The 12,516-nt window shown below is 40.5% G+C and overlaps 1 protein-coding gene across 2 annotated transcripts in view; it reads right to left on the reverse strand.

Moving 5' to 3' along the window:
- Window positions 1-12,516, reverse strand: part of BRINP3 (BMP/retinoic acid inducible neural specific 3) — a 170,180-nt gene that overhangs the window by 66,193 nt on the left and 91,471 nt on the right. The gene's annotated exons all lie outside the window — the stretch shown is intronic.

Here is a 12,516-nt window from a genome sequence, read left to right on the forward strand (position 1 = left end):
AATGGTCCAGGGTCTGATCCACAGCAACCATCCAGACACAAAGCAGACAGGTGACTCTCCTTGTCACTCTACGTCCTTCCCTTGGGCCAGGCATACATCTCCTGGGGATGCCCTCTTTGGTCAAAAGCATCACTCGCAGAAGGTCATCGATTTTACCCGAGCTATGACAAGGGCATGCTCCTTTATGTAGAGAGCAAGTTTGGACTCATAGAAGAATTGTTTGTTGTTGGTTCATTTTTCCTCAATGAATCAGAACTATATCTACCAGGCTACTGTCTAAAAGCTGACTTAAGTATTTTATTGTTTTGCTTAAAAATCTACAAATATTCCCTCTTTTATGGTGACAACAAAGTCTAAACTCTTCTGTGTCGTTTCCACTTACCCAGTTACCCGAACGACAATCATGAACTATTTTAAACTTCCCTTAAATGGTTGGAGCAGGTTCACGAAACACTGACAATGTCAACTATATTTTAAATCATGATATTAATTGTGTATAATGCACCAAGTACGATGCTTATTATTGTGTGGAGATGCAAGGAAGTTTAGCATTGATATGCTCTTGCATTTTTCACTTGAGGACTCACAGCATTTGTGGTATTTGAATACCTTACTCACTTATCTTACCATAAAGTCTCCTTTATGTTTCATAACGGCAATGATTAAATGACTTTGCAATCCTCTCTTTGCGTTAATTTTACTTATTTAACTGTAAACTCCCTATTCAGAATTACACAGGGCACCTGGCACACGGTAGGAATTCAAGAACGGTGAACTTAATCAATGAGTAAATATTTTATTTTTAGTTAGAAATCTTTATTACAAAACAATACTGACATTTATTTATTAAACTTTTTGGGGGGAAAACCTCTAAGAAAATGCAGCAGGACCGGCCTATGTAAATTTCTAAAACTCATCTGGCCTCACCATTCATATGCAAATGAGGTCCCTGGAGCCCAGGGAGGTTGGCCAGCCCACTGGGTATCATGTAAGGAAATGAGAGCTGGAGCTGGGACCTGAACCTCCCACTCATGAATCAAATACCCATTCAGAAAGCAGCCTGGCTTTCTAACCTCCATACATAAGTGTTAGAAACTTTACTTGCCTTGATTAATCTAATGCATCCCCATTCGTCCTGTCTCTCTCTCTCTCTCTATCCCTGTCTCGCAATAAAGTTACAGTAAAGCACAATTTAATTGGTCTAGATTGCTGTGCAAGTCTCTTAGAATGGGGTTCTATCTTGGGTCATTGTCATGAACAATCCATATTGCTATAAATGTGCTTGTGCCTATACCTCGAGGACCAAATGCACTACCTTTTATTCTGAGGATTAATTTATTAGTGCTTTCAAGTAGAAATTCCCACCCATTCTTATATTACTCTACACTAGACTTCTAGAAAAGTAAAATATGTGTTGATTAGTTTCTGTTACATCCTAAGGCAGTATGCTTGTTACTGTTCCTATATGTGTAGGATCTTTTACAATTGCGTATGCTTAAAGCTATCAAACCAATAAAAGCTTTAGAAAATGTTAATACTACAATATATATGTAACTTATCCACAACTATATAAATCATATATATGATATAATATGTATGTTGAATTAATTATATATGATTTTTATCTCACATGATACTAAAAAAATTTATATATAACTATATAAATTTTAGATATGTTATAATTAAATATATGTGATAACTATATCACATGTTATCAATCTATAATAATAAAAGCGTAATATGCTAATTAGACCAGACGTCCTTCCAGATGTCCTTCTGGATGACCTTCTGGACAAAGTTGGGGCTACAAGGGAAGCCCGGGTCCTGGGTGCCAGAGGGAAGCCGGTGCCGGCAGCTGGGGGAAGGAAGGCCTACTCTTGCACAAATTTCATGCATTAGGCCTCTAATTTATATATAATTATATATATGATTATAAATTACATTGAATAATTAGAAATTATATAACTATATAATTTGTTTCTTCAAATGGGAATATTAAGTTTGAAGATATTCTTACCATTTATTTTTTTCTGTCAGTCATTCTTATTTCATCATTTTACTAAGCACTTAATGTCAAACTGCAATTTTAATGTATTCCTAGTTCTATATCCTGCAACATTCCTGGGATTTAAAATTGAATTTAGAAATCAATTTGCAAACACATTGTTAATAAAAGAGGCATTTAAAAATAAAACGGTCATATTGATATGAACCTACTTCAGTAACAAAGACTTTAATTTTTAAAATTGTCTTATTTGTGAGAGAAGTGCAAATGCATCTATAAAACTCTATGTCCTCAAGTAAAAAGTACAAGAGCATATCAATGCTAAATTTCCATGCATCTCCACAAAATAATAAGCATTGTACTTGGTGCATTACACACAATTAATATCGTGATTTAAAATATAGTTGACATTGTCAATGTTTCTTGAACCTGCTCCAACCATTTAATGGAAGTTTAAAATAGTTCATGATAAATAACCAATGCCAAGATGACTCATATTTTCACATCAAAAGTACAAAAACAAATCAAATAGCAACTCAATGGAAAGAAGAATTGTTGAATTATTTATCTATGCAAATGACTTTATGCTGAAAACTATTTTCTCTAGCTCCACTCCCCATCATTTAACTATTAGGATCATTTATCCTAGGATTGCATTTTTTAAACTCTCTAGAGGTTCTACTTCAGGAGGAACGGTGATCCTAGAAACAGGAGGATAAAGAGGATGATTATAAACAATATTAAGTTAGGTATATCCATGAAACGTGCACAAGAGAAACCATATAACTGTGAAATGTAAACTAGAAGAAAGGAGAAACATGGCTGATAAAGTATGAGAAGCCCGGGTAGTGTGGCTCAGTGGTTGAGCTTTGACCTCTGAACCAGGAGGTCATGGCACATGCCCTGGTCTGCAGGCTCGATCCCCAGTAGGGGGCGTGCAGGAGGCAGCCGACCCGTGATCCTCTCTCATCATTGATGTTTTCTATCTCTCTGTCCCTCTCCCTGCCTCTCTGCAATCAATAAAAATGTATTTTTAAAAAATAGAGTATGTGAAATAAGCTATTAAGGTTGGAGGAGAGTGGCACAAAAGACAGTCACGTTTGATTCAGGGACAAAACAGACTGCGCGTTCCTGGAGAGCAATTGCTTTGGTGCAATTTGCACTTGTACTTGCCACCATGAGTCCAGGCCTGGTGACAATGATCGACCTATTTTTTTCCATGCCCCATAAATTATCCTCCATCAAAACAATACACATGCCCCCCACCCACCAACAGCCCCAGGTAACTCTATTGAGACAGACGCTGTATGCTCTTTGAACACCCATTAAGACATGAAAGTACATTTGGGCCTAGAAGAGAGAGGTTTTTTTTAGATGATTAAAGCGTCTATTCAGTGTGATATGGAATAAGGTAAACTGGACACGATTTTGTCACAACAAGGTTGCTAAATAACATCAGGACTCCTTTGTGCCTAAATCGTGGTTGCCATGGCATTTAAATGCATGGCTGTTGACTGGTGTTGGAGAGGCCAAATCTATAAGCTCACTCCTACAGATTGCTATTTTGATTGCTGTTATAAGTAGCATAGCTTCAAATCACAGCAATTGCAAGAAACTCTGTGGCAAAGAACCCCAAATATATATATTTAAAAACCCACATTTTTATAAGAGCTTCGTTTGTGAAGTCTGTAACGGATGATGGTACATAAACGGTAACCGTAGACTTCATTATGCAAAACCTTTAGGATCTTGTTACTACACTGGAGTTGGCTAAGAGTTTTCTGATGCATTTCATGTTAACAATGACAATAGGAAAACTTCCCTGCCACAGGGCACCACAAACACCAGTACAGCTTTCAACCGGGTCTGGGCCATGGCTGGCTGTCTGCATCCTGGTGACAACTTCAGAGGGCACTTCCCTGGCTGCTGCCACTGCCTGGACCAGACGCATGACATTTTCGGGAACTCAGGAGCCACAGGTTCTATTCTGTTGCTTCGCATAAAAAATTAATGCTACGTGGGGCAGCATTTCCTACATTTATCTTAGAAATGAAAGCAAACGGGAGAAGTAAAACATGGAGAGTGCTTTTATTTTCTTTACCGTTTATTTTATGAATTGCAATCGCATTGCCGTTTACTTACTGAATCTGCTTAAGAAGACCACAGACTTTAAAATGCAATGGCAAAAAATGCTTCCAGGTCCAAGTCCAAAATACAAAGATTGTTTTTTCAGAGCTCATGTAAATCATGATAAAACTAACAGTGTTTTGCCCTGCCAGCGTTGCTCAGTGGTTGAGCATCGGCCTATGAACCAGGAGGTCACACAGTTCGAATTCCGGTCAGGGCACATGCCAGAGTTATGGGCTTGATCCCCAGTGTGGGGTGTGCAGGAGGCAGCCAGTCTATGAGTCTCATTATTGAGGTTTCTATCTCTTTCTCCCTCTCCCTTCCTCTCTGAAATCAAGGAAAATATATTTAAAAAGTAAAAAAGAAATAAGAAAAGGAAGCATCGAAGCATGGAACAGACTGTGGAGTCTCAGAGGGAAGGCACGGGAGGGTGGGTGGGTGGGAACAGATCAATCAGAGACCTTGTATGTGTATAAGCATAACCCATGGACACAGACAATGGAGTGGTGGAGGCCTGGGGCGGGGGGGGAGGCATGGGTGGGCTATCAGGGGTCAATGGGAGAATAAAGAGGGCCTATGCATTACTTTCAACAATATTTTTTTTTAAAAAAAGGGAAGCAAAATAGGTCATTCAGTTGATAGCATCATCAGCTCACAGTGAACTGCTTGACTGAGATGCCAGGTGAGTACCAATTGGGCAGTATGGGTGGATCTAGAAACACATGGATAAAAGAAATTATACAGCGGCCATTAATGCAACCGGGAATCCAACCATGACCTCCTGGTTCACAGGTCTACGCTCAACCACTGAACCACCGCGGCAGGGCTATGCTTCTTTCTGACAAAGTGACTAAAAATGTGCTGATGGGCCCTGGCTGGTTTGGCTCAGCGGATAGAGCGTCGGCCTGCGGACTGAAAGGTCCCAGGTTCGATTCCGGTCAAGGGCACGTACCTTGGTTGCGGGCAGCTGATCGATGTTTCTCTCTCATCAATGTTTCTAACTCTCTATCTCTCTCCCTTCCTCTCTGTAAAAAAATCAATAAACTGTATTTTTTAAAAATGTGCGGATAGGAATGTCAAGAGCTGGAGGAAAAGCACCCAACACCGCGTTCGAGGACCAGCGCCGAGAACGTCAGGGTCCTACCCATCGACATGGCTTCCTGTGCCCTCAAGGAAGACACACCTGGGACCACTGTCCCTGTCCAAATGCCAGCCGCACATGCCCTGCGCACTAGGACATGCAAGACGGCACCTGGTTAGACAGAACTTCTTTCCTGTTGAAAACTTAATAAAACTATGTCATGGTTAATATTCTGAAATGTCTCCTTTCATTTAGGAATCAGCCTAATGTATTGTGACATTCCCCACAATGCCCACTATTCCATTTTCCCCCCAAAGAAACTTTTACCAAGATCTTGTATTACTCCTCTGAAACTTTCTATTTCCTATGCCTATTCTGAAGGAACTATTAAAGCATTTCTTATTGCTTCTGATTAAAAATGTAAAACTTTTTACTTGCGCCTTTTGAAGTGCCCTAAGTGTTGAATATTTCTGGATTCCATAAGCACATCAAAAGCTTCTGATGTCAGTTATCTTTTTTATAATAAGACAGCTCATGCCTGTGCACTGACTAGCTAAAGTGTCGTATCGAGACTGTCATATTCTTCCATTTGTCACCCGATAAGACAAGCGCCCGAGAGAACGGATAATCACACCACACTAAAACTCAACAGACTCAGGCATAATTAGAAAGACAGAGTTCATTTCTTATTTCAATTGGCCATTACAGAAACACTTGAACTGTCATTTCTTTTTTTTCACTCAAAAAAAAAAAATCGGCTTTACTCACACACAAAAAGTTAGGATAAGTCCACATTCTTTAATAATCGTTAAAGTCAGCACCAAGATGACTTCAAATGAGCAAAGTAATAATATAAGAGAAAGAGGAACCTGACAGTCTGCATGAATTACATAGGCACTAATAAAATTCTAAGAGCCAAGAAACAAAGCAATAAATTGGGCAAATCGCTCAGCAATACTGTAATCAAAGTATGCATTGCTGCCCTCCCCCCAATTTTTTTAGTAAATATAGAGCCTGAGAATTGTAACTAAGAAAATACTTTATAATAAACTAGAGGCCCGGTGCATGAAATTCATGCATTCGGGGAGGGAGGGTCCCTTAGCCCGGCCTGTGGCCTCTTGCAATCCAGGAGCCCTCAAGGGATGTCCGACTGACATCCTTAGTGCTGCCGCGGAGGCAGGAGAGGCTCCCGCCACCGCCGCTGCACTGGCTCACCTTGAGGCCAGCTTCTTGGAGTGCATTGACCACCAGAGGGCAGCTCCTGCGTCAAGTGTCTGCCCCCGGGTGGTCAGTGCACGTCATAGCGACTGGTCGTTCCACCGTTCGGTCAATTTGCATATTAGCCTTTTATTATATAGGATAATTAATGGAGGCATAACAAAATGGAAATGAGAAAAAGTTTGGTAATAGTTAAAGTAGGCATTTGTGTCTTTTCTGGCATATTTAACCTAGAATTTTAAAACTTAGCAACAAAATCATAAAACTCCAATGTGGACTCTCATTGCATTTCTTGTCTCCCTCTTCTATTTCCTTTCCCCCAAATCCTCCTCTCTATTGTGTTATTTCTTCCCATTTATTTCAGTTGTATTATGTGGAGGTGTTATGTCAGCTGTTTTAGGTTCGTTGTCCCTTCCCCTACATTAGTATAAATTTAATTTCATTTTTTTGTTATACAATTGCACCATCCAGTAGTACAATAGTCTCTCTGGAAGTCTAGTACTAGCTAGGAAGCTGGATGAGCAAACTGGGTAGATTTGTTACTAAATAATTTCATAGCAATATAAAATCTAGGTTGAAATGGTACTCCTTCTGTAGATTATAAGTTTTATCCCACTGTTGTTTTTAGTGAGTGCGCTTTTCTCTTTATAAAATTTCTATATGTCCAGATGCAATATCTGTTGGCTATATCATCTATATTCAATCCTAACTTCAGTTTTCAAAACTATTCTTTCTTCCCATTCGTGTAGTTTTGAGTTATGCTTTCTATTAATGTTCTATTTGTAACAATTCTCCATTAATTGTTACACTTTTTCTCACCAGCTTGGCATTTTGAACTATATTCTTTTAAGTTTTTGAGGACTTATCTCTGTCACCCGGATTTCTTTAGAAGTTTAGAAGGAGTGTTCTCTCTGTGCTACCTTTTCCTCTTCTGGCTTCACGTAGATGTACTGGTATTTTTTCATGGTTACTCTTAGAGACTCCAGTTCAGCTGCGACCATACTTCATTGGCAGCAACGCTGAGAGTAGCTGAAGACTGTGCCAGGCGCGTGTAAGCTTAAAAGGGACTGCAGTAGCTTATCAGTTCCCCGTGAAGCTATTAAGATTTAGCTTCACCCTGAGGTGCTTTCGTGCCTTGAATAGGAGAACTCTGCCCATTTATTCAGCTACTCTTCAGCTCCTGAGGGTCAGGGAAACAAAGCTAGGCTCATGTGGGCCAGCCACCTCTGCCTGCTCCGAGCTCCCCGGGATCAATTGCTTTCTGATTCAAAATTAAGACTTTCAGCTGTGGGGCCAGACTTGACAATCATCTCAGACGGAAAAAAATGCCTTAAAAGTTCTTATCCTATTTAGGACCTATTTCCTGTGGGCACCTAAACCTCGGGAGAGATGAATGAGTGGGTAGAAGAAAGTCAGTTCTCTCTTTAAATGGTCATTTTCCCAGAATGCCCCTCTTCTCTTTGGACCAACAAGCTCTCTGTGATTGATTGAATTCACTTCCATCTTTCACACTTATTTTTAAAAAAATATATTCTTATTTTATTGATTTTAGAGAGAGATATCAATTTGTTGTTCCACTTAGTTATGCATTCATTGGTTAAGTCTGTATGTGCCCTGACCAGGGATAGAACCCACAACCTTGGCTTATCAGGTTGCTGCTCTAACCAACTGAGATACCTAGCCAGGGCCATCTTTCACTTATTACCTATCTATTGGTAATACTCACATATTTTCTCATTAGATTCTCTCTTGAACTTCATGACCCCCCAAGTAAGCACCTCTCTTTGACATTACTGTTTGTGTTTTCATAAACCCCGCATACATTTCATGTCACATATGGACTTTGTTAGCTTTCTATATATAAAACCAGTGTCCTGTCATGCTCTATAAATTAATGGGAGCACCATGTCTACCATATCTCTCAGGTCTAAATGCATTTTCATTTTCTCTGGCTACTTCCTCTACACCTTACACTGGTTGTCACGCAGTAAATTCTACATTCCCAAACCTACTGGTATATGTTTCTCTATTGGCATTGCATTAGTTGCTTTTTAAAAATATATATATATTTTTTATTGATTTTTTACAGAGAGGAAGGGAGAGGGATAGAGAGTTAGAAACATTGATGAGAGAGAAACATTGATCAGCTGCCTCCTGCACAACCCCCACTGTGGATGTGCCTGCAACCAAGGTACATGCCCTTGACTGGAATCGAACCTGGGACACTTGAGTCCGCAGGCCGACGCTCTATCCACTGAGCCAAACCGGTTAGGGCTAGTTAAGGCTTTTGACTACTCTTCCATTATTTACTGCAACAACATCCTAACTTATTTCTATGGCATTCGACTTTTCTAATCCAATAATGTTTCTGCATTATAATGTTGATACATTTCCCATTCCAACAAGATCCCCCACAAAATTATGGACATGACAAAGACTGATACAGATCCCCAGTTGGCTTCTTGCTTTCTTCACCTATTTTTGTAACTACTGTGTCGTAGTCCCATAATCAGCTACCTGGTGCTCAAAAGGGCTTGGTTTTGGTTAATTCTTGGTGGTCTGTGTGTCTGCTGAAGCACAGGATCTGGGCTGTGTACTGGGTGCAGGTCTGCCCCACAGGTGTTCATTGTGGGAACGGCCCAGGACACAGAGGCAATGACTTTCTCACATGACAATGACAGAAGCACCAGAAAGTACACTGCAAGCCCATGTGTCATGTCCACTAACATTCCATGGACCAAGTCACATGACCAAGACCAACATGAAAGGGACCAGAAAATGTTCCCTAAATGCCAGAGAAATCACAAACTCATTGGGCCAAGGATACACGGAAGAAGGCATGGGTAGAAAACTGGGCAAAGCTAAATAACTGGGAAAAATAACTCAATTTATGTCATGATAACTTCGGTAAACACTTCACAAATCAGTCACAGAGTTCTTCAGACTCTGACATTCTATGCATTTTCTTAGCATAGATCTTCCTTTCCCATTTCAAAGCGTCCATCTTTTGCCTGGATTTTTCTTCCCATGCGTGAAATAAATACCCTACTATGTATTCTTTAAGACCCAGATCTGATATTTCTGAGAATTATTATCAACTAGAGGCCCGATGCACAAAGATTCTTGCAAGAATAGGCCTTCCTTCCCCTGGCTGCCGGCACAGGCTTCCCTTGGGCACCCGGGACCTGGGCCTTTGCCCCGGGCCTGGAGCCACCATCTTTGTCACATCAATTTGCATATTCCCTCCTTATTGGCTGTGGGTGCCACCATCTTTGTCACGAAGTGATGGTCAATTTGCATATTCCATCTTTATTAGATAGGATTGCCTTAGACAAGAATCAGTGAGTGTCCTTGACCTGGTTACTTTTGCCATATTGCCTTTTTTTGTAGGTATCTGGCTGCCTCACCAGACTAAATACTGCAAGGCTACAACGCACAGCATTTTCATTTCTAAAGGCCTAACAGCAATTAGTGGTGCTGGGTACATCACAGAGACGGAATAAACATCCCCCAAGTAAGCAAATTAATTGGGTAATTCATAAACGTTTAGACAACTTTGCATTGACATAGGGCACCAAACATCTGATTATATCTAATGATTGCAGGATCACATATTATGCGTACATTTTGCTTTAATTGACAATTTTATTACTTCAACTGAGAGTCATTAAATGGCTCCACTCATCTTACCAAAATAGAAATCTAATTTAAGTAATAGATGCTTCATAGTTAAAAACTAGCAATGGACTTCCATCAAGATAAATATCAAGAAAAGCGAAATGGCCCTAGCTGGTTCTGCTCAGTGGATAGTGCATCGGCCCCCAAACGGAAGAGTCCAGGCTGGATCCCCGGCCCGGATTGGGGCATGTGCGGGAGGCAACCAATCGATGTGTCTCTCTCACATTGATGTTTCTCTCTCTCTCTCAAAATCAATGGAAAAATATCCTCAGGGGAGGAGTAACAACAGCAACAAGAAGAGCAAAATAAATAAGAAACAACTGTAAAAAAAAAAAAAGAAAAATGAAATGTTTTCAATGAAGTAACAATAGTATGTACTCAGTGGGGGGACCGCAGCCACCAGACTCCACCGCTGTGGCTCCAGATTGCCACATAAATCAACCTGGGCTTTATGATGCTAATACACCCACATCCAAAACTTGGTGTGGCTCGTGGGAAGCAGGGTGATTTAATTTGCTTTGTCCTTAAGCAAAAGGAAACATACCAGGAGAAGGGTAAGTACAGTTGTTTTACTTGAGTTGTCGGCAGGGGGGCAGCTCCAGGGAGGCCCTGCACCACCCGGGCTGGTCGAATCTTCTTTTCATGTCACATTTTTCTCTTGGCCATGATCCATTTTGCAGGAGATTTTTCAAACTTTAACTTTGACCAAAGGTGAACTTGTCGGAGAGTTTGAGCTAAATTGCTTTCGCCATTTCTGAGTTATGGGAAGGTGAGAGTAGATTTCGCAGGCACCTAACTAAAACAGGCTCGGCCTTTTCTGCTTACATAAGTCACATATGACTAATGCTATGTATTTTAAATCTGACAGGATTATTATAGTTCTCAGAGAAACCTCTACATTTTAAAAGAAAATATCCAATCATTTTTAAAATGCCGAAATTCCCCATTTATGCGTCCACAAATTGCCAAAGAGGACTGCCGCTTCAAAGTCAAGAAAATACAATTAAGGTCAAGTCAAATTTCCGCCTAGGTTAGACAGAGAAAAGTTATAGGACCGATATTAAATTAGGGTAGCTTTTCAGGGCAGACATGTTAGCAAGTTAATGCACTTCAAAGTGCACTTTAAAATGTAAAAGTAATTGAACCTCTACCTTTTACGATCCAGCCAGAGAGAAAAACAGCAATCTGAAAGAGAAATTCTACGCCCGGCACACCCTGTCGTCAACGTTGAGCTCCTCTGAAACAGTGTGATGGGGAAAAGGATCCCTCAACAGGTGGCAGGAGATGAATTCAGGGTTATATATCACATCACAAATTACTTTTTAAACCGAACTCAGTCTTCTTTAATCCCCTGGACAGAAAGTGTTCAAGTTTTAAGATGTAGGAATAATATATTAAAGGCTTAGCGTGTTCAAGAATGCAATATCTTTTCTGTTGTTGTTGTTAATCCTCACCCGCGGATATTGTTCATTGATTTTTAGAGCGTGGAAGGGAGGGAGAGAGACAGAGAAAGAAACATTGAGGTGAGAGCGACACATGGATTGGTTGCCTCCCACACTGGCTCAGACTGGAGCTGGGGATCAAGCTTGCAACCCAGGTACGTGGCCTTGACCGGAATTGAACGCAGAACCGTTTAGTCTGTGGGCCAATGCTCTAGCCACTGAGCCAAACCGGCTAGGGTGGGATATCTTTTTTTCAACTTTACGTAAATATTAACAACATATCATATCTTTACATTCATGTATATCCCGGCTCACTGAGCTGGTTTTGTGTCTCTGTTTACTATCTTTCCAGTTTCCTAACATTTGATAAACCATTTCTTTACTCCCTCGCTCAAGTCAGTGTTGAAATGGTTGAGCGGGAAATGATCGGAGACACGGCCTCATTCAATTCCAGGGACTATTATCTACGGAGCATTAGACAGAACAGCAAATAAGAAACCTTCCAAGTGGCGAGCAACTTGGATCCAGAAAGGATTGCAGAGGATGTTTCTTGGGACAGTATACAGGCTGCATTTGCAAGGTGATGCAATGATGTCCAGGAGAACAGCTGGGCAGCTCTATACTGAGAAGGGCCTAACTAGATTCCCATTAGGAACAGAGGGGAAGGGGCAAGAACCAGAGAAATCGACAGAACCCATTGGCTGACTAGGTATAGAGAAGAAACGTAGAGAATAGCATACAAAGAGGTTCCTTCTAACCCGTTAGAATTTGACAGCAAGGTGATAAACAGAGGAAAACATTTTAGGCTATTGGAGAAATTAGAGGGGAGCGTGGGTCTGAGGATGGGAATGGAAGTACACGGTTAGGAGTCGTCAAGATAGTGTTGATGATTGATAATTTATGATATGTCATTATTTCTATTGATGGGTGATAACTGACATAATTTTTGATGTGTCGATATTCCT

This window comes from Myotis daubentonii, chromosome 20 (genome assembly GCF_963259705.1).
Source record: "Myotis daubentonii chromosome 20, mMyoDau2.1, whole genome shotgun sequence".
Classification (NCBI taxonomy): Eukaryota; Metazoa; Chordata; class Mammalia; order Chiroptera; family Vespertilionidae; genus Myotis; species Myotis daubentonii.